This window comes from Schistocerca piceifrons, chromosome X (assembly GCF_021461385.2).
Source record: "Schistocerca piceifrons isolate TAMUIC-IGC-003096 chromosome X, iqSchPice1.1, whole genome shotgun sequence".
In the NCBI taxonomy this organism is placed as follows: domain Eukaryota; kingdom Metazoa; phylum Arthropoda; class Insecta; order Orthoptera; family Acrididae; genus Schistocerca; species Schistocerca piceifrons.
In genome coordinates this window covers 407307743-407331623 of record NC_060149.1, presented here as the reverse complement: position 1 = coordinate 407331623, position 23881 = coordinate 407307743, and the positions used below count along the sequence as shown (strand labels likewise).

Below are 23881 nucleotides of genomic sequence, written 5' to 3'. Positions count from 1 at the left end.
GCCATGATATTAGCAAGCCACGATCGATACACTTGCCGAAAATTCGTGCTACGTATTCCCGAACAGCCACATGAAAATATGCCGGTGCACCATCATGCATGTACCACATGCGTATCTCTTCACCAAAAGAAACATCATCCAAAGAGAAGCTGCAGCATAAATAAAGCCGTAGCCATTAACTACGTTGTAACACTGACATGACTGCACTTGTGCATACATTGTATCAGGAAACTATCGGTTTCGAGACCTGTGCTTGTTAAGATTATTTTCATCTTTCGTTTCCCTATAATTACCCTTTCAGTTGGTCCCAGTAATAGTCAAATGGTTCAAATGGCTCTGAGCACAATGGGACTTAACTTCTGAGGTCATCAGTCCCCAAGAACTTAGAACTACTTAAACCTAACTAACCTAAGGACACCACACACATCCATGCCCGAGGCAGGATTCAAACCTGCGACTGTAGCAGTCGCGCGGTTCCGGACTGAAGCGCCTAGAACCGCTTGGCCACCGCGGCCGGCGATAGTCAAATGCCCTACATAAACATTACTGTGCAGAACTTAACGACGAAAGTACCGGCTAAGTAACATAGCTCGTTGAAACTGAAACTTGGACCATATATAAAAAGAACTGCTACAGCATAGTACAGAAGGCAGCCGAAAGAAATACGCAATCAGACGAATAGAAATGACACTTTTATTCAAAGACTTCTGTTTCAACCCTACGACACCATACTACTATAGGCGCCTAACGGCAAGTCATGACACCAACGCTACTAACAACGAAAATCCTGCAGCTCACAGTCTGAACATCATTCCTGTAACGCTGAGTACCCATACAGTAAATGGATTTTCGTCTACATTGCCTCAAATAGTGAAAGTTTATTTACGTGCATCCTGTCATTGCTATTTATTTTCTATATTATACTATACATTGTCAGATTTACACATGGATACATATAAAACATTTAGTAAAAATTACAGCCGTTGTAAAGTTCGCAATTAAAAGTTCAAATATTCCACCTTCAGCTTCAAAGTATTTGTGCATTCCTGGGAGAAAGTGTGTTGCTTCTCTGACTGTCTTTGCACATACACCAATGAGGGCAGCAGCGTGCATGATGTGACCAAGCAGCTCACCTGGCGCATTTATCTTTCGGTTGTACACTTCAGACTTCATCCAACCCCAGGTACAAAAATCTTATGGCGTAAGATATGTCGATGTTGGTGGCCAGTTAACTGTATTACCATGACACACACTTGCGCTCCACTAGTCCAGAAACAAATGTACATTAAATGTGTTCTATCTTGGAAACCATTGGAAACAGGACATGTGTTCATATGAAGCTTTTTGCTTCAAATGAGCGTTTCTGTCACATCCCTGAATATTGATAATTTCTCTCGGGGTACCCTGTATATGCGTAGACAATTATTCAGTTGTCGTTTTTACTTCCTTTATAGAACAGTCAAGATGTCTAAGCTATTAAGTAAAACATGATTGGCTGAAAATAAAAATGAAAATACTGTCGCAATAGGCTAGTAATAATTGTTTTTGTCTGCAAGATAAAAATCATTAAGTGGCATTTGTGAAAATATGGCTGCAAATATTGACAACACAAATGTCTTCTGTGTACAATTGAAACGACAGAGTTTTAAGCATCGTTAGGTTTCGTGCAGTGGTTTTGTGAAGCAGTAATGAGTTAATAACATTATCCACCCTCATGGCAGCTGCTTTACGTTTTACAAAGTTTTTGTTGTTTCCCGTAGTTTGTGGAAATCAGTGTCGTGTGGGAGGCCTTTATAGGGTTAAATTTGCCATCGACAGCTAGGTCATAAATGAATGAGCTTTTACAGGAAAGTGGGAAGGAATAGATTATGTCCCTATGCAGTACCAACCCGAGAAATGGGCCAATCAAACGATGCGACACCTAAATCAGGACTTCTTTGTGTGTAAGGTTCCTTCTAATAAGCTTGCCTAGCGAACTGTTGATCACCCACTTATAAAAGCACACTGGTCGCTCGGGGCGCTGTAGATGGTATGGAACAGTATCATGTGATCATGCGGCCCTCTACAGCTGACATTACTTATGGCGGTGAAGTGGTGTGTACGTGCTTGTCCGTTGTATGGAATGAGGGCAGTAAGATGGGTCGACGTGTAGATGTGACAGAATGGCGAAAAGTAGCTATCTTGTTTCGACGTGGCATGACTAAGTGTGAATGAAGTTACCCAATTTGTTGGTGTATCAACGCGGACTGCCCAACGTGTCTATTAGGAATGGCCTACCAATTATAGTAACACAGTATACGAACAGTCGTCGCAAAAAGATCCTAATCGGTACGGTCCAGAGGACAGTGTCAGGCCTTCTCAGTGACAATAGCCTTCACACCCGCCAGGAATTGTTGCTGTCATTGTATGTAGGTCCATCTCAACAAGTTTCCGAACGGACACTGGTGGAAGCACGTGCACTGCACATTTGTAATCGAGTACCTTGTAGAAGGGCCCACAGCGTCATATAATGCTGCATCTTCAGTGGCCCAAACAACAAAGAAACTGTACAGCAACTACGTGGGAGGCGTGTGTTTCGCGGTGTGTTGAGGGTATAGTTCAGGAGGGATGTAGCTTTGTGATGATTTTGGGGCGTTTTTTGGTTCAATAACTTGGACCAATTCGTTCTAGTTACCGTGAGCATGAAACAGAATGTTATATTAACATTCTCGCTGACCAAGCAATGCCATTTGTGCTACATCTTCAGTATGAGCGTTCTGTGGACAGTCCCGTCATCCAAAAGGAAAATAGGCGCGTGGACAGGGCTGCAGCCATACGTTCCTCGTTTGACGAAGACTCAGGTATCATATTGCACCTCGATTGGCCCACTAAATCACACGTTTTTAATCTCACAGGAAATATTTAGGACTATTTGGAACAGCAGTGAAACGTAACAGTCAGTGTCCCAGCGTTCGTAACCGTACAGTATGCAATCACCAAAGAGTGGCTTCTGCTGGATATGGCGTATCTGACGAAACTTGTGGATTTTCGTCCCGGCCGAATTAAGGTCAGAATCAAGGTTCGAGGCGATGTTACACGGTATGGAGCTGAACCTCCTGTGGGTGACTAATGTGGTGTCCTGTGTGCTGAAGCTCTTGGATTACATTGGTGTAGTTGGAAAGGCGCTGCGGTGGCAGAAAGTCGGTCGTTTTGCGCAGTGATTCAGCGGCTCTCAGCTTAGCATTCCGCGCCTCTGCCGCCTTGGAATGGCTCCAGGGCCCTGGTGGCCTTTCCCCTCGCCGTGTCGACACAAGGAAAAGCTTCGCCATGCGTTTTACTGCCCCATACTCAAATACAGGACGAACCAAAAGAATGGCAACTTTCGAAAAAAACAAAAATACCGGAATAGGATATCTCTCACAGAATCAGGACCAATACGCAATGCCTTTTAGGAGGTAATTTTTCGAAATCACATGTGATTCCATTAAGCAAGCATCGTCTCATATGTCTACAAACTTTGTAATGACAATTTTACAATCATTCATACATAGAAACTTAAAATTCTAAAAATTGAAAAATCAAAATAACAATAATATAACTATTTGTATTTTTCTCACTCAGTAAATGAATACATTTAAAATATACATAAATTACAAATACATATGAAAAAGAGATATTCAATGCAACATTCAAGCTATAGCTACCACAAAACAGTTTAAATTTAAAAAACCATTCCACAGATATTTCATTTTAAAATACTGAAACCTGTACATCCAAAAATATTCACCCAGTAACCAAAATGTGTTAAAGGATTATCAGTACGAAAATCAGAAGGATAATCACTTAAATAACTTAATGGACTATTATAAACACCTGCATAATACGAACCATACTGGAAACAAGAATTCACCAAATAATATTAATGAAGATCTTATTTAATGTCATTAGAGACGTATATTTGTTATAATTTTAATTATACCTTTTCAGTTAATGATCTCCATCTACCAATTACCCATAAATAACACTTTATAAACTAAACAATCTATTATGTAAATCACATCATAAGCAAAGAAAAGCAAAGAAATCGTAATGGAATTATTAGAGTTTACAATTATATGTGCTCAAACAACAAAAAGAAATATTAGACCTACGAATGAATCATATCTGTTACCAGTTGCTCATCAGTTTATGAAACTTAGCCTCAGAGGCCGGCCGGTGTGGCCGAGCGGTTATAGACGCTTCAGTTTGGAACCGCGCGACCGCTGCGGTCGCAGGTTCGAATCCTGCCTCGGGCATGGATGTGTGTGATGTCCTTAGGTTAGTTAGGTTTAAGTAGTTCTAAGTTCTAGGGGACTGATGACCTCAGAAGTTGAGTCCCATAGTGCTCAGAGCCATTTGAACCATTTAGCCTCAGAGATCCAACGTATCCAGTATGATACATTTAGCAGAACATGTTTTTATGGAACTAAAATCAACTCTCACTTCATTTTTATGGTGTAATTGGAATCATTGAGTTGTTACCAATCTTTTAGTGCTGTGTTACAAAGAAATCAAGCTAAATCAACAATACTAGCCTTCCCCTCTCGTTCGTTTGGTCGGAAGCCGATTGCTACTGGTTACTTCTGATATCTGTCCGTTCTTACAATGCCAGATATCTGACGTAATAGCTCTCCAGCGTGTATCTAATAAGATACAGTCGACATTCATATTAAATTAGAGCAGACTTAGAAAACAATAGCAATCTGAACGTATCTATCATGTATCATACAAGGTGTCGCTACAGACTAACTGTATACAGCGCACTGTGATTAAAAACAAAATTTAAATACTTGATACATTCAATGCAATATATAATACACATACGTGGTAAACCCTAACGCCACAGAAAAAGAAAATCGTAGTTTGTTCAGGAATATGTCCTGAGTGTTTTGGTATCAGGTCCCCGTGGACGCTGGTGCCTTATTAAAGAGTAATTGATTTCTTATCATAATTTATCTTCGTCTCTGTACTGCACTAAAAATTAAGCAGAACAGTGCGGATGTCAACGGGACGCGCTGTGTTTCTTGTATAGAAGCAAACTTGTTCCACTCACTCACAGTAAAAGGTGGCGACAACACTGATGTCCACTTTACTTTTCGCCCTCGAGCCTCCATTCAGTACTGCTCAGTTCTGTCTCTGATTTGATTTGTAGCAATGTTAATCGCAAGCTAACAGTGATACACACCTGTATGGACAGGTTCGCTGATGAAGAGTTGGCTGATTGCCTTTGTGTATAGGTTCACTGGGTGCAATGGAAGAGCAGCACATCGACACTATGTTGAGCGACGACAAACAAACCGCAGTAGCTTGTGCGTCTGCGGGTTGTTGCATTGCTCTGTGTTTTGTGTTTACGTTTTGATAATTCCATATTACAGTTTTTTATTGTTTTGAAGCTAGTTAGATAGAAAAAAGGGTAACAAACCGATTAAATCATAATTACAACGCCTTGTATCAACATTCCTATTAGTGGACATTAACATAGGGTGTGCTCACGTTCTCTTTTATGGCAAATGGCTCTGAGCACTATGGGACTCAACATCCGAGGTCATCAGTCCCCTAGACTTAGAACTACTTAAACCAAAGGACATCACCCACATCCATGCCCAAGGCAGGACTCGAACCCGCGACCGTAGCAGCAGGGCGATTCCGGATTGGAGCACCTAGAACCGCTCGTCCACCGCGGCCGGCTCTCTTCTATGACTGCTTGAACTCTGCTGGGGACACTTTCAGTGAGGCGTCTCAATGTCTATGGAGAAGTGACAACCCATTATTTCTCAAGAGCCGAAATAAGACGAGGTAGTCATGTTATATTCAATGGTCTGGAGCGAAGCCGACGTTCTAATCATTCCAAACGTGTTCCACTGGTTGCAGGTCTGGACTCTGGGCAGCCCAGACCGTGTCAGGAATGTCATTGTTCACAAATCATTGCCTGAAAGATGCTGCTTCATGACATGACGCACTGTCATGCTAATACAATCATCGCCTCCGAACTGTTCCTTTGCTGTATGCAGTACATACACTGAGGTGGAAAAAGTCATGGGATGGCGATATGCATTTATACAGCGGAGTATCGCGTACACAAGGTATAAAAGGGTAGAGCATTGGCGGAGCTGTCATTTGTACCCAGGTGATTCACGTGGCAAGGTTTCCGACGTGATTACGGCCGCATGACGGGAATTAAAGACTGTTAACGTGGAACGTTAGTTGGAGCTAGGTGGAGGGGTCATTCCATTTCGGAAATCCTTAGGGATTCGATATTCAGAGAACCACAGTGTTAAGAGTGAGCTAAGAATACCACATTTGAGGGCTTAACTCTCACCACAGACAACGCATTGGCCGACGGCCTCCACTTAACAACCGAGAGCAGCGGCGTATGCGTAGTGTTGCCAGTGCTAACAGACAAGCAACATTCCGTGAAATAACCGCAGAAATCAATACGGGACGTACGACGAACGTATCCGTTAGGACAGTGCGGCGAAATTTGGCGTTAATGGGCTATGGCAACAGACGACACACGCGAATGCCTTTGCTGACAGCACGACATCGCCTGCAGCGTCTCTCCTGGGCTCGTGGCCACATCATTTCGAACCTAGACGACAGGAAAACTGTGGTTTGCCTGACCAGATGAGTCCCGATTTCAGTTGGCAAGAGCTGATGATAGGGTTCCAGTGTGGCGCAGACTCAAGAAAGCAGTGGACCTACTTTGTAGACATGGCAATGTGCAAGCTAGTGGTGGCTCCATAATGGTGTAGTGCGTATTTATATGGAATAACTGGACCATGTTTATGTTCGACTACTTAGAGACCATCTGCAGCTATTCATGGACTCCATAGTCCCAAACAACGAGGGAATATTTATGGATGACAATGCGTCATGTTATCGGGCCACAATTGTTCGCGATTGGTTTAAAGAACGTTCTGGACAATTCGAGCGAAATATTTGACCACCCAGATCACCCGACATGAATGCATCGAACATTTATGGAACATAATCGAGAGGTCAGTTCGTGCCCAGAATCCAGCACCAGCAACACTTATGCAGTTATGGACAGCTATAGAGGCAGCATGGCTCAACATTTCTGTAGGGGACTTCCAACAACTTGTTGAGTCCATAACGCGTCGAGTTGCTGCACTACGCTGGACGAAAGGAGGTCCGACACGATGTTAGGAGGTGTCCCATGACTTTTGTCACCTCAGTGTAGCGCTGCAAAACATGTTCATATCCTTCCGTTTTCTCAAGTAGAATAAGGGTACCACACCCAAACCACGAAGAACGTGGTTCAAATGGCTCTGAGCAGTATGGGACTCAACTTCTCAGGTCATTAGTCCCCTAGAACTTAGAACTAGTTACACCTATCTGACCTAAGGACATCACACACATCCATGCGCGAGGCAAGATTCGAACCTGCGACCGTAGCGGTCTCGCGCTTCCAGACTGCAGCGCCTAGAACCGCACGGCCACCTTCGGCCGGCCCAAGAACTTGCCTATACCGTAATACTTTTCATGTCACTAGGGCAACCATCTCCCACACATGTGTTTTAGAAATTTTGAGGAGATTGTTATCTGCTCATCATTTCCTCCTACTGGTTTATACAGTGCACTTTTAGTACCTGGTCAATAGTATAAACATAAACAAACAGTATAATTACAGTAAAATCTGTTTGCACATTTACGGATCTTACATTTTCCCTAACTTTCTGTTATTTTCTGTTGATCCCGTCGCAAAACCTGTTCTCGCAATTACTTGTTTTCCTGCCATTAGATATTCCGAATGTGCAACGTTCCGTACATTTTGCACTTTTGAACAGCTAACACAAGCTTCAATATCGATGTTCAAATTAATTTATATGGAAACTACGTTATGCACCCGCTCATGCACAACCTGTAGGATAATGTGTAACTGACAACACTACAGTTTGTTTCAGAATCTATTTAATTTTGGATTCCATTAGAAATATAGAGGGCATTTTTAGGGGCAATTTCAAAATGTTTTACCAACTGACCGCACTCTAAACTGCAATAAAATATCATGAACATCATCTGAATTTGTTTTTTCTCTTAAAGGCGAGTCATGCAATTCACAAAACATTACTCAAGAAACAATTGATTTCAGCTCAGTGCGATTAGTTTCAACTATAGTCGCAAGATTCTCAGTGACGACTTTTTCTATACTCTTTGGTTTGTTCACGATAACGTTTACGAAATTTGCGAGTGCATCTTGAAGCCATTCCGAACGCACATTCATTCATTTTTGCAGATTTACGAAACTTTTTCAAATTGGTGAATGGACGGTTTTTGATTGCGCCATGATGACTGCCAAATGCTATACGTGGCCAGAAAAGCGCACACAACTTACAAAGCGCACCTTTAACTGCTTTAGAATGAACTAGCTACGGGTATAATGACAGCCAGTCCAGTCGAAATGTTTTCTTTATGCCATCTACGTCATTTCTTGAAATTATAATTTTGGTCTGGTTGACATGCATTCAATAAAATCACATGCTTTAGGGAATCGCCAATCTCCTTTCTTTCGTCATGACTTCCGACATTGGAAATACTAATCAGGAGACTATTATCCTTTTTGTTGGCAGTGAGGAAAGTGCCTGATCAGAAGTGTACTGCTAACAACACTTTTTAACTTTTTTTCTGGTGACGCCTTGCGGAATTGCCATCAGAAAAGTCCTCTATAGCTGAAGGTAGAATCCAACGCGCCAGAGACAAGATCGTGTTGTCATCCGTTGCCGACTTTGCGACAGAAGTGGTTTGTCGAAGGACGCGGGGTTCATCTTCCGGTAAGCGACGAGTACAATGTAATGTCCATGGCCACTGCTTGTATGGTGCGCCACTCCAGTCTCATTTTACCTATATTGAGATTCCCCAAGTTTCTCGTCATTTTGACGGAATTCTGCGCACTGGTAACAACTGTAGATATACGGAAATTTTTACTATTATAATTTTTATTCGTTTCGCCCAACTAAGTAGCGCGTTTGAACGTTTTTAGCGACTTTTTCCTTCTTTTCCTCTATGTATCTCTTCATTCGTTCACTGAATTTCTTCCCCCCTCCTTCTGGCCATCCTAAAACTGGTCGGGTAGACTGCTCAGTAAATTTGTGTTTGAGAATTAGGATTCCAAATTTAGTTCTGTTTTCAATGATTTCTCAATAACTGACGGTATCTTTTAGGTCTTCATTAACTTCTGTTATCCTGTTGCTGTGGTTTTTATTGACCACAAAGAACGTGAGCCTTTCGTCGTCCGTTCTATATGGATGACCCTAAAACTTTAATAACGTCTCCCGATAGTACGTGTCTGTGGTTCTTTGATATAACTTGATAGATATCCTGTGATTTCTTTTTTATCCAAATCTCATTTTTACATTTTGGTATTAAGATTTTCCAGAAAATTTTCCGTTCTTGTTTTTCAACGATTTTTGTTTGGGATCTTCCACCGACATAATTGCAGATGCGTAAAGGATTTCTGTTTTAACAAAAACAACTGTATTATAATTTATTAATTTTCCCATTTCAGATAGAGATTTTCTGATGTGTCTGTTACAGATGCGTTTATATACTCTTTGTAGTTTTGCAATTCTTTTTTTTTTTTCAGTCTCCCAATTTAGATCCGCTAGTTCAATAATTTCTCCTAGATACTTAAATTTGTCTACTGTCTGAGAATCTGACGAAGTTAGAGATTAAATAATATTGGTTTAATCGTGATCTGGCTCCTTCCGTGTGTGGGCCCTCCCGTAAGAAATTTGTAGCACACTTTTCTCCGATATTTCATGGAGATTCTCAATAGTATGGATTGCTTGCGGTCTGTTATTTAAGGAGATAGCTATGTCATCTGCAACTGTTAGACAATACAATCAGATTTCATTTTGGAGACTCCTGTCTTTAGTTTCATTTTTCCGTTTTCTGATCACGTTTTCCAGAACTACATATTCCAGAACTAAACTGCACAGTAACGGCAATAATCCGTCCTTCAGTCTGCCTCATGTCATGATTCGAACGATTCCTTAAGTTCTCAAACAAAAATTTAACTTTTGTTGTTGTGTTGGTAAAAGTTAGTCTGACCAGTTTCCATGTTTATTTTCCTACTATTTGACTACTTGAAATTCCTCTAATACATCAAACAGTGCCCGTATCTACCGCATGATACGTCTTTCTTAATCAGCAAGTTTGAGTACGGTTTGTTTAGTTTTGCATATTTGGAGGATAGTTTTAATTAACGTTTAGGATCTGTTCTACACATGATCACCTTTTTCTAAACCTTGAGTGACATTCTCCAATCAAGTTGTCTGTTTGTTTTTTTAGCCTATTAAATAGGACTTTAGAGGGTGTTCTATATCCGACTTAGAGTAAGGAAATTCCTCTTTAACTGTTCGTATCGGATTTTTCCACTTTCTACTGAAGTGGGTGAATTAATACACACTTCTACAGTCTTAAGTTTTTTTCGCAACACCATATCTCGTGTCGTATTTCATGAAGGATCGGGTAATTATTTAGTCTCCTAACAGCGCGTAATTGTTTTCATTAGAGAACCATGGACCTAGCCGTGGCGAAAAGATGACCACCTGACTCGGTAAATCATATTCCAGTTCAGAGTAGTGTGCGCTATGCTACACAGGTCTCAGGACATGCGTGGAAAGCGTTAACGGAAATTACTTTTGTGGTGCATCCATGAAGTTTTACTGTTGTCATTAAGGCGTTGTTGTCAAGAAGGCGACAAAAAGTGTAACTGAAATGTTAAAGTACTGAGTAAGTCTATAGTGTGTTAAGTTTGGCAGGTAGGACACGGTGCTGAGAGGAATGGGATTCAAGCATCTAGAAGCAAAGTGCACAAAATAAATATCTCATTGGCGATATGGTTAAACGTGTTAGTAGGCTGCAGTACCTGCGAAGTTATGAACAAGACAACGAAATACCAACTTGGTGAAAACTGGCAAATATATGTCTAGAGTCCATGTGTTTTTGGATCAGACTCATGTCTCTCAGTTGGTTGGACATGAACTCGTGAGAATCGATCTTCCGCCTGTATGTAGTCCTTGTAGTTGCCAGTAGGTCAATAGTGACTTCCGTTACATCCTTCTGGGTGCTGGCTAGCCATTGTACTTTCGTCTTTCTCGGGCCTCGTTTATCACTTGAAAGATTTTCTGGTTAGTAGCGAGGCGTCCATCCATGTTGTACGTCTGTAAAATTTCATAAGTCCTATCCGTACAATAAAACCAAACCGTTCATTCAGGAAAGACTGTACTTAAGAGCTTTTGCACGTCCAGATTCCTTCTTGGATCTTGGATCCGAATATTTTCCACAATTTGTGTTGTTCCATTTTATAGAAGGCATTGACATTGATTGTTAATGATAATGATTTAGCTGGATAGACATAGAGGGCATCTGAAGGAACATCTGTCTGGTAATGGCGAAGTTAGGCTTTGATGGAAAGGGATTTCTTGTTATGGATATACCAGATGATTGTACAGGTTTTACGTAGTTTTTCTGCACGGGTTTTATTGGTCACTCTCTCCTTGTCAGTGTTTCCGGTAATTGCGTTTAAGTTATTTAAGTGTTATGCTGTCTAAGTGCTTAAAGTCCATATCCAGGTTAGTTTTGACAGCGATCTCATTAAACATCTCCAGGATGTGTGAGGCTTTGGTGGTAGTCTTGGTAATTATTGCGAGCTCCTGAATACGAAGTCATAGCTCGTGGCTTGTGGCGTACCACCATTATAAGCACTAATGAAGTAATTATCCAACTGGGCTAATATACTGTCCGTGCGCATATTCCTTGCTGCCTTAGAGGGCAAAGGATGCGATTTATCCAGGTTGCAAAAAGATATGATGGTTGCATTTCTTGTCAAGGGCTAATGCCACATCTCCAATGGCAAATGACCATAGAAAGCTGTTTTACAAGTTTAATTGTAGCATTCCAGATGGTTGTGTTGTGTTACTATATACTTAGCAAATGGAGTTTTCAGGTTATGCATTCTAACATAAAACAGTTATTTGCTTGTGTTACCCAAACATGTTTCAGCACAGTTATGGCGTCCTCAGAAATGATAAATTCGGAATATTTCGGACATGTGAACACTGGGTTACTGTTATTGCTTGCTTTCTGTTGATTTCTAATTGTATCTTACCTTTAGATAAGATTTAATTTTTCTGTGACTATCTATTTCCACAGATATACAGGGTGAGTCACTAACTATTGCTACCAAGAGTAACTGCGAAAGTATGATAGAAGCTGAATCGTTTGTGGGACAGAAGTGACATGGGACAACGGGGGTCATAATTTGACGTTGGTTTTTTGTTGCAAGAAACATTAGGTCTGTTATCGGAAGAAATACCTTTAGGAACAAGAAACAGAATGTGGTATCAACACGATGGTTGTCCGGCACATTTTTCGCTGATGGCTAGAAATGAGTTGCAGAGACAATTCCCAAATCGTTGGATTGGACGCGGAGGAGATGTGTCGTGGCCGGCTCGTTCGCCAGAAATGACGCCTCTGGATTTTTTCTTGTGGAGATTCGTAAAAGACACTGTTTATAAAGACATTCCAACTACACCTGAAGATATGCGAGAGAGAACTGTCAGAGCTTGTGCTTCGATAAGTGCCGAAGTGATAAGGAAAAGAACTCAGTACATGATAAGAAGATTGCAGCACTGCATTGATACCAATGGTCATCACTTGGAACACCTTCTTTAAATGGACGTTCATGACACCTTTTTGACCTTCGCTGACCATCAAAGACCTTACTGTTACACATCATTGGATTCGTCTCGGTAGCCGCTTTCGGAAAATATGTACCAAACTACAGTATCCCATTTAAAAAAAAGCAAAGTTGACCTTCATATCTCTGACGCGACCCCATCTAGCAACAATATCATGGCCATAGTTAGTGACTCAGCCTGTATAAATAACGCAGCATCTCATCTGCAACATGTCTTTCCAGATAAAACCTCTATCGGAAATTAGCCCTTAATTGTGGTATCAAAAACATATACATGTTGAGCCAAAATAGGCGCACTCGGTCGCCAGAGCGCAATTCTTTGCATGCAAACAGCACAGAAATACTAACATTACCGAAATGCCCCTATCAAAATTTTGTCCCATGCGTATTTTCGATAGAAAATGGATATGGAAGAAAGACAATTCGGCAGTACTTTATTCACGTATACGACAAGTATCTTCATTCAACACGATGTGCTGGTGTCGCACAGTTAGTGGAAGAATGGATTTTTACGTTACAATACTCCACTTCGAGAGTTCGATTGATATGGTGTCTGGTTTCCTAATCGCTGTACAACAGTTACAGCAGCTGTTATTCAAAACAAGTACAATTATTTAATACTAACACTATTATTCCACTTTTAAAGCCTTATTTTGCTTTTAAATATGTACTCTATTGTCTCCCACACACTACACACCACAGTACCTCATCGTTCGTTGTCGACATTGTTTCCAGTTTTTTTAGTTACACCCCTTCCCACAAAGTAAAAAACCTCTCCATGGTTTATTCCTGCTTCTTTTGACCTAGGTAATTCCCCTGCAAACATACATAATGCATCGCCTGACTACACTATTTCGCCTTACCTCATCAACTACATTCGAACCCAATTTCCGCTATACTTTCCTGCCATTAGTTCAACTGAGTAGTACCAATTATAATGCTTACCACTTCACGTACTTTGCATTTCTATAGGACGTGACATCAACAGCATGGCTACCAAGTCGATTCGCAAGTAGTTACCAAACTTTGTCACTACTTTTATTATCGTATTAACGTAAAGACTAACTATGTTGTCAGCTTTCAGTCAACTTGCCAATCTTACCGAATGTATGTATGTGTACGTATGTTTAACATGTTCAGAATTAAAGGCTTCGTAGTTGTTTATGCCCAATGACAGGTAATTAATTTTAACTGATTATTACTTTTCATGAATACTTCTGACATGTATGACCAATAATTGTTAGGTTCATAGCTGAAAAACTGTAATTGTAGGATATGTACCTTTTAACAAACAGTGTATTCCACAGCATTATTGAGCAGATCTAAATTCGAAAATAAGAATTTAAACCTATACCCAGAATCGCACTCTCGAACTCGAGTACTGTAGCTAAAAACTATGCCCACTGCTTTAATTGCGTAGCACAGGGACACGCTGTTGTAGAAAGATACTTGTCGTACATGTGATAACAGTGTTGCCACAATGTCTTTCTTCTACGTCCCTTTTCTACCGAAAATATGTACGGGACGAAATCTTGTTAGGGACATATCTGTAATGTTAGTGTGCAACGAATCGTGCCGTGTCGTCCGCGTGCGCGAATTACGGTTCACGCTGTATATTGTCGCAAGAAACATTAGCACGCACCAGCTTCGCCACTTACTGTCGTTATAGTGGGCTTGTTCTGAGCCTCGTGAGACGAGCTTATCTAGGCTTACTGTCCTGTCTTACATAAGAAGCGGCTGCGCGTGGTGTGTAGCAGAAACTGGGAAGTGACGATGATATTCCTGTTGCAGGATTTGTTAGACATCAGTCGGAGTAGCCGCGTCCAGGGCGCAGGACTCACGGGAATATTCAACATCCAAGGTAAGTTTCCCCGTCATTTACATTCTATCTGATATTTATGGTAAAATAGAGAACCATGTCGTTTCAGTTATAAAGGAGAACGTATAATCAGTCTTTCACTCTTCGGCGGAATGTGTAATGTTTTGGACCTCCCTGAGAAATTAAAATTGTGTACTTAATAGAGTCTCGAACCCACCTACAACAAATGCTTAATAGAAACTAGCACTAAGAAGATAATCGGACTAAACAGATGGACAAGAGGGCTTTCCCAAAATTTAACATTAACACTTAAAGATATCGTTCAAATTAACGAATTTCAACATAGTCACTCAAAGTATTACTGTTCGTTCTCAATACAATCTTGTAAACTTATTAGCTTCTTATGTCATTTTCTAAGCCATCAAACTTCAAACCCAGACGTTTGTCATTTCTCAATACACTATGGTAGCGCGATGTTTCTTAGGACATTCTAGAATCGACGAACAGAGAAATTAAAAAAAAATTGTTCAAATGGCTCTGAGCACTATGGGACTTAACTTCTGAGGTCATCAGTCCCCTAGAACTTAGAACTACTTAAGCCTAACTAACCTAAGGACATCACACACATCAATGCAGGATTCGAACCTGCGACCGTAGCAGTCGCGCTGTTCCAGACTGTAGCGCCTACAACCGCTCGGCCACCCCGGCCGGCACAGAGAAATTCCCCTGACGTGGAAAGAAGTGAATAAAAGTGGAACATCTGGAACTTCAACATCCTTTGGGCGAAATGTTATATTTTTCTCCTTCAGAATAAAAGTTGTACTCTGTACTAGTATAAACTCGTTTGTCTGGCAGTAGATCCAATTCCATTGTGCTTTTTTTTTTTTTTTTTTTTTTTTTTTTTTTTTTTTTTTTTTTTTTTTTTTTAAAAAATCCAAGCACTGCGATGGTCAGCGGTAGATTTACAATATTTGTTCATAGTTGAATAATTTCCGGATGACCATTTAGCCCTCCTGCACTCACAACGTAACATAAACTTCGTCCATAAGCCCTGGCGGATCTGCCAGGGGCGTCATTGGATGCGGTATGGTGGGCGCGGGGTCAGCGCATCACCCTCCCGGCCGTTGTCAGTTTTCGTGACGTGGAGCTGCTGCTACTCCGTCAAGTAGCTCCTTAATCGACATCACGAGGGGCAGTGCACCCCACACCCCGGACATCACGAGACGCAGTGCACCCCCTACAGGTCCTCCCACCAATGGAAAATCCCTCACAGTATCGGAAATCAAACATGGACCCTCCGCACTGCAGTCAACCGCAGTGACCACGTGCGCCCATAACCAATGAAAATTACTTCACTCCTCGAATCTGCTGGGATAGGGGCCTATGATTAGCCTCTACATCACCAGATTCCTGGACAGAGCACACATTAATCACAAGGTCCAAGTATTCTTCTGTAGCCGTTGTCCAGCAACGAGCCCCTCCTCTTCTCCTGCCTCATCACAGCTCCACTTCTGTCTGTACTCTCTCCTACCTTCCAGATATCACAGAGGATCAACTGCATACCTTTGTGGTAGTCTAGCACTCCTGGAAGAAAGAATGATGTGTAGAAATGGATTAACCAAACCGAAGGGACTGTTTCCAGAACGATGTTTGACACTGCAGCTGAGTATGCGGTGTCTCTTCACTGGTGGTCATATCCGTCTGTAGTCGTTTCGTTTGTTTTTCTCGGATGAGCTCGACGTTCCTGCCCTGGCGGACCAATCAGTATGTGAAGTCATCGTTGCTACATCTCGATCTATTCAGCGACATATGATCGAAACCGTAACGGCAACAACCACTGCGAGTCGCGACAGCTACTGGTTAAGCATCACTGGGGTCAGAAATGTGTTTCGATTCTGCAAAGTATCGGGTGCACACAAGCGCGACGGTCTAGTGATATCGTAAAATGATTTGACAGCCAAGTAGAGTAGCTGTATTTACGTTCGCGTTTCGGGCAGAATGATGCTGTCTTGTACCATTAATTGGAGCCGTCCGTTATGGCCGAGTGGTTCTAGGCGCTACAGTCTGGAACCGCGCGAGCGCTACGGTAACAGATTCGAATCCTGCCTCGGGCATGGATGTGTGTGATGTGCTTAGGTTAGTTAGGTTTAAGTAATTCTAAGTTCTAGGGGACTAATGACCTGAGATGTTAAGTCCCATAATGCTCAGAGCCATTTCAACCATTAATTGTACCTAACAGTAATCAGCAAGTAGGGAGTATCGTCCAAGCTTGAAGTATTCAGTTTTTTCAGTTAAATTTTTATTTAAGTTTCATGGCATAATTTGGTCCCAAAAATTTCAGACTCAGTTTCAACAGAAGATAAGAATATTTCAGATTCACCCAACTGTGCTTAATTAACTTTTACTACACGCTCATTTTATTAGACAGACAGACAAAGGCCGAATTCTGATTAGAAAGTGGGGAACGGCGATGTCATAGGTGCCGACTGTCTACTGTGTCATCTTCAGCCATTGGCATCATTCGCATGCGATATGGAGAGAAATTGTCAATTTCTTGAGCTCATAGCCGCTTCTTCTCATTCAAGCGGCTCCTCAACTTGCAATACGACACTGAATGATTTGGTCCTCCAACGAAGAAAACAGCTCTGGTAGTACTGGGAACTGAACCAAGGTCCTCTCATGGTGGTTAGAAACGCTGGCTACTCAGCTGCAGAGGCGGAGATTAGAGATGGATGGAAACGAGGTGAAATTAACAAGATTATTCTCACCTTTTGTGCAGCAAGTTCACCTATTCCTTCCTCCTTTTCCACCGTTTCGGTATTCCCCAAGGCAAAAAGAATTACCGTAAAGGTAGAGGGGCCATTACGTTGTCTATTAGACATGCGCCAATCTGGCCAATAAGCGAGCATCGTACTAGCTAAGTCAAACGACTAGGCCTGGCTTAGCGATGCCAATAGTCGTAGGACTGCGCAGAGGCTGTACGCCAGCCGCAGGCGTTGACTTCTGCCAGAGATTCACGAGCGGCGCGACAGGGGGAAGCACTGCATGTCTGCCTCGCATAATATTTCAGACAACTGCAATGCCAGCGCTGCGTGTAGACAAGCAGATGGGCCGTTCTGTTCCCAGTGGCCGTGGCCTTCTCTAAGGCTTAGCGGTAACAGGGCGTCGATGAAATATTTATACCACCTGTGCCGTTACAGTACTTCCCATCGACGCGAGCTACATATAGACCGCCTACACAGCTGGGCACAATCGTGCGTGCAAAGCCCACTCGTAATACGTTATGGCTATTGCCCGCTCGGGATGTGGGGTAGGGGAAGATGGGGTGAGGCAAATAAAATGTTATTTTCATGGAAGACGGAGCAGGGGAGCAAACGGAGCACCATTTCTTACAGAGTAAAAACGCGAAACAAAGTATACACTAGTCCACAAAACTTAAGGACGCAAGTAACTTTCGTATGAAGTGTCACTGCCAAGTAACATAGCTCTATGAAACTTGGAACATCAATAGAGATAAATGCTACAGTATAGTACAGAAGGAAAGACATATGCAATGAGACGAACAGAAATTCATTCAAAGACAATAAGTACATTTCAGTATTTATGATGGTCCCGTGAACATTACAAGCAAACGGCCTTGCCGCAGTGGTAACACCGGTTCCTGTCAGATCGCCGAAGTTAAGCGCTGTCGGGCTTTGTTAGCACTTGGATGGGTGACGTTCGGGGTCTGTCGAGCGCTGTTGACAAGCGGGGTGTACTCAGCCGTTATGAGGCCAATTGAGGAGCTACTTGAATGAGAAGTAGCGGATACTGTCACGAAAACCGACAACGGCCGGAAGAGCTGTTTTCTGACCACATGCGCCTCCATATCTGCATGCAGTGACGCACATCGTCTGAGGATGACACGGCGGTCGGTCGGTACCGTTGGACCTTGGAGGCCTCTTCGGACGGAAACACGAACGTTACAAAAGGCGGGACATGATTCTCAGTAGGGTGTGTGATCACCAACGACGGCATTGCATGTTCTGCAACGTTCTTCCATGCTGGACAAAAAGACTAAGAGTGTTCATATGGTAGGGCGCTGCATTCCTCCACCAGTGCGGTTGACAACTGTTGTATGGCCGTTGGTGTATGTGGACGTTCTTCAGTACATCTCCCGTACGTTTGCCAAACGTGCTCGATGGGATTTAGGCCAGGTGAAAGGCCAGGCCGATCCATTCGCCAAATAACCTCTCGTTCCAAGAGCTCCGCCACTTGCGCTGTTCAAAGCGATTGCGCATTTTCATCCATAAAAATGAAGTCAGGGCCGAATACACCCCAGAAAAAAAGCAACTGGGAAAGAGGTAGAGTGTCATAGTAACCTTAACTGGTGAGTGTACCGTGTTCAAGCATTTGGAGGTCAGTACGTCCATATAACATTATGCTTCCCCACATCATAATACCTGGACCCCAAAACGACCATATTAGACAATGTTCCTTGGTGTTCCAACCCCTCGTCATACGAGGGTACGTCGAGAATCACTAATTAGGCTGAACCTGCTGTCATCCAAGAAGAGCACACGCGCCCACTCCTCGTCGTTCCAGTCTCTGTGCTCCTCGAACCATTGCAAATGGTATCAACGGAGCACACCGTACTGGTCATCGGGCAAAGAAGCCACCCCAGTGTGGAGCGTGAGATTGCGTGCTTTGCAGTCCTGTTGAATGTGGTTGCAACCGCACCTGCTGTTTGCTGTGGGGTCTCTTCCTGCCTGTTGCACGACGTAGCGGTCATCTGCTGCTACGTCAATCGTGGTGTACCACCTCCTCCCCTTCGTGAAACATTGCCTGTGTTTCAGACGGCTCCCCATGCGCCTGAAACAAAGTTGTGAGAAATACCAAACTCCTGGACAACAATCGTCACACTTCGTCCCTCTTCCGGTTTCACGATGACTCTTCTCAGTGTGAAATGGTCCAAATGTAGTCTCCGGGCCATGTTGCAATGAAAACATCACACAGTGTACCGTAACTGCTCTCTTATTGACACACACTGTCTTTTCCCGTCCCTCCAATTACCTCGTGTTGTGGCAAAAGCCCCATTTGGTACTATAGTCACACTGACCTCATGCTATGGACGACTGGTAGACCTCTGGCACATGCTCCCACACATTCATACATTTCCAACGCGTAGTTAATATATTATGTTACTTTATCTATCTCGTCCTTGAGTTTTGCAGAGCGGTGTCGTTTCAGAGACGTTTGTATCTGTATAATGTTGAATAGGTACACTTTTGCCGACCGGAGTGGCCGAGCGGTTCTAGGCGCTTCAGTCTGGAACCGCGCGACCGCTACGGTCGCAGGTTCGAATCCTGCCTCGGGCATGGACGTGTGTGATGTCCTTAGGTTAGTTAGGTTTAAGTAGTTCTAGGTTCTGGAGGACTGATGACCTCAGATGTTAAATCCCATAGTGCTCAGAGTCATTTGAACCATTTGAACATTGTTACAGAGATTTGACGATTCCTTTCTACAGCAACAAACATGTCACAAATTAAATATTATCTGGTGTGCGGCAGATGAGTGTAACAGGACCGCCGTTATACATGTTATACATATGTGACTTATCGGACATTGATAGTTACAATCCCAGGCATTTCACGGATGGTACACTGAAGAAATATTGTTGTCCTAGTCTTCAGTCTGAAGACTGGTTTCATGCAGCTTTCCACACTAGTCTATTCTGTGCAAGCCTCTTCATCTGTGAATAACTACGGCAAACTACATTCATTTTGATCTGCTTACAGTATTCATGCCTAGGTTTCTCTATATAAATTTAACCCCTCACACTTCCCTCCATTACCAAATTGCTCTGTTGGACACATCCAACATCACAGACACCAGACGCATACATATAGCAACCTTCTTTTAGTTTTTTTTCGGTTAGATTCAATGCCACATCAGCTAATATTTAGCACTCTTTTGCAGCACGACATTTCAAAAGCTTCTATACTGTTCTTAAATCGTCATACTGATAAACAGGCTCATACATTATGTGATCAAAAGTATCCGGACACACCCAAAAACATACGTTTTTCATATTAGGTGCATCGTGCTGCCACCTACTGCCAGGTGCTCCATATCAGCGACCTCAGTAGTCCTTAGACATCATGAGATAGCAGAATGGGGCGCTCCGCGGAAGTCACGGACAACGAACGTGGTCAGGTTATTGGGTGTCACTTGTGTCATACGTCTGTACGCGAGATTTCCACACTCCCAAACATCCCTAAGTCCACTGTTTCCGATGTGATAGTGAAGTGGAAACGTGAAGGGACACGTACAGCACAGAAGCGTACAGGCCGACCTTGTCTGTCGACTGACAGAGACCGCCGACAGTTAAAGAGGGTCGTAATGTATAACAGGCAGACATCTATCCAGACCAACACACAGGAATTCCAAACTGCATCAGGATCCGCTGCAAGTACTATGACAGTTAGGAAAGAGGTGAGAAAACTTGGATTTCATGGAAATGCCAAACGACGCCTCGCTTGATGTAAAAAGTGTAAACATCGGACAATTGAACAGTTCAAAAACGTTGTGTGAAGTTACGAATGTAATGTGGCGGCGATCCGATGTCAGAGTGTGGGTATGGTGAATGCCCGGTGATCGTCATCTGCTAGGGTGTGTAGTGGTAACACTAAAATTTGGAGGCGGTGGTGTTATGGTGTGGTCGTGTTTTTCATGGAGGGGGTCTTGCACCCCTTGTTGTTTTGCGTGGCACTATCACAGTACAGGCCTACATTAATGTTTTAAGCACATTCTTGTTTCCCACTGTTGAAGAGCAATTCGGGGATGGTGATTGTATCTTTCTACACGATCGAGCACCTGTTCATAATGCACGGCCTGTGGCTGGGTGGTTACACGACAATAACATTCCTGTAATGGACTGACCTGCACAGAGTCCTGACCTGAATCCTATAGAACAGCGACTTCATGCCAGGCCTCACCGAGCGACATCGATACCTCTCCTCAGTGCAGCACTCCGTTAAGAATGGGCTACCATTCCCCAAGAAACCTTCCAGCATCTCATTGAACGTATGCCTGCGAGAGTGGAAGGTGTCATCATGGATAAAGGTCGGCCAACACCATTTTGAATTCCAGCATTACCGATGGAGGGCGCCATGAACTTGTAAGTTTTTTTTATTAAAAATAAAATAAAATCACATAGTTTACTTCCAAATTCTTTGTAAATTTGACTCGATTTTGTAAGCATTGAAATAACTTCACATGTCCTCACAACCAGCGAAGTTTCATTTCGTTTCCTCCTCCCCTTTTGAAATGTCTCAACTGCTTCAAAAGTCTTTTTTAACGGATCTCAGATCTCCTGGGAGCTTTTCCTCGCATAACCTATTGTGTCACTGCGAATAAGAGATGGTTCTGACTATCCATAAACGTTAGAAATCTTAGGCATAATTTCTAAAAAGAAAATTATAAACAAAAACTTGAGTCACTCGATGAGAGCTGGTAGACTCAATATAGGTCTAAGTAAAATGAATATTGTGAAATTTGACGGATAAATTCAAGCAGTTTTATGTTGTGCCCGAAAATGTGTCATGTGTTACATCGAGACCCATTTTTATTTCGTAAAAAGTTAAGGATATGGTGAACGAAGAGTTTCGATTTGAAACAGTCGGCTCGATGAGGAATGAGTGTTTGCACTGGAACTACAATTTTTAAACAGTGGAGAATACAACAACGTTCTATTAGAACAGACGTCACATCAGTACAGATAGTGGCGGGACTCTTAAAACGCATCCACGGAAGCCGGCCATTGTGCTAGAGAAGTTCCGCCGCTCCTCATCTTGTGAAACGCGACATCATTTCTTAAATGACATTACTGTTTACTTCCGCTTCCTCATCGTATCAACAAAATTTCCTCTTCACTAATGACCTTGCTGATGACCACACCAACCTCGTCGACATACACACACAGGCAAACATCACCATCATCATCAAACAGTTTATCGTTCAAGTTAAAACGCTGCCAGTGGAGCTATTAACGCTTTAATGTCAGCACCACGAAGTTTTTTAATCGTGTATATCTTTGCCTGGATCTCAACAATTATTTATATTACATAATCACTAGTTACCAGCCGGCCGGCGTGGCCGAGCGGTTCTAGGCGCTACAGTCTGGAACCGCGCGACCGCTACGGTCGCAGGTTCGAATCCTGCCTCGGGCATGGATATGTGTGATGTCCTTAGGTTAGTTAGGTTTAAGTAGTTCTAAGTCTAGGGGACTGATGACCTCAGAAGTTAAGTTCCATAGTGCTCAGAGCCATTTGAACCACTTTTGAACTAGTTACCATTTTCCACCTTGTAGGACTCTGATTTACAGTTAAACTTTGGAGACACGTTCCTTACACCAAAAGAAGAAAAAAATTTCTATGAAACGTGGGCTCTAAAATACGTACCTTAAGCGCTATGAGCACTTTTTCTTCTTCGATACTATCAAACACGTATTTTCTACTGTAAGCTTTTTGTTTTCCATATTTTAGGGGGAGGTATTATGGACCAAAACATGAAGAATAGTCCGGTAAACATGGGCAGCTGCACACCGGAAAAGCTATGAGCACTTGTTCAACTATGCTAGAGTAAAATACATCTCTTCTATTGTACAAATGCTCATATCTCTTAAGGTATGGATTTTGGAATCAATGTTTTCTGGACTTTGTTTGTTGTTTTAGTCTATACTCCCTCCTACCAAAAGATGGAAAGCAAAGTGCTTGCACTATAAGACGCGTGTTTCACAGTAACGAAGACGAAATAGTGCTCATAGCGCTTATGTGCGTTTTAGCATTTTAGAGCCCGTGTTTACTAGACATTTTTTCTTGTTGCAGTGTAAGGAACCTGTCGATAAAGTTCGTTTTTACAAAAAATAGGTGAGAACCTCGTAACCCCCTGTGTCTGTGAAAACGTCGTAGTTCCAGTAACCAGTAACACTGTTATCAAAGAGAGATTTGAAAGTGCATGGGTTTCTGTAATGTGTCAATAACTAGCCTTCTACCACATAGTTAAGCATGTAGCGACTTTATGTGTAACACTTGATATTATTTTTTTAAGAACCGTTTATGCTTCTCCTGTAAAATTTAACAAAACGGAGCTACGAGGTTTTCTTTGTGTGTGTGTGTGTGTGTGTGTGTGTGTGGGTGGGTGGGTGGGTGACTGGCTGAGTGCGGCTTTTTAACAACAGTCATTGTCTTTTGCCTCTCAGCGTCACTTCCAGTTTCCAACCTGTCTAATCTTCTTCCTGAAGGGGCGTTAAATTAATCGCTTCATTAACATCTTGCATT

The 23881-nt window shown here is 42.5% G+C and overlaps 1 protein-coding gene across 3 annotated transcripts in view; it reads left to right on the top strand.

Annotated features, from left to right (window-relative positions):
* Positions 1-23881, top strand: part of LOC124721320 (elongation of very long chain fatty acids protein AAEL008004) — a 331184-nt gene that overhangs the window by 106651 nt on the left and 200652 nt on the right. For all 3 annotated transcript variants that reach the window (XM_047246231.1, XM_047246232.1, XM_047246230.1), the window contains exon 2: positions 14534-14603. The gene's annotated coding sequence lies outside the window, so the exon portion shown is untranslated. The remainder of the gene's footprint in view (positions 1-14533; positions 14604-23881) is intronic.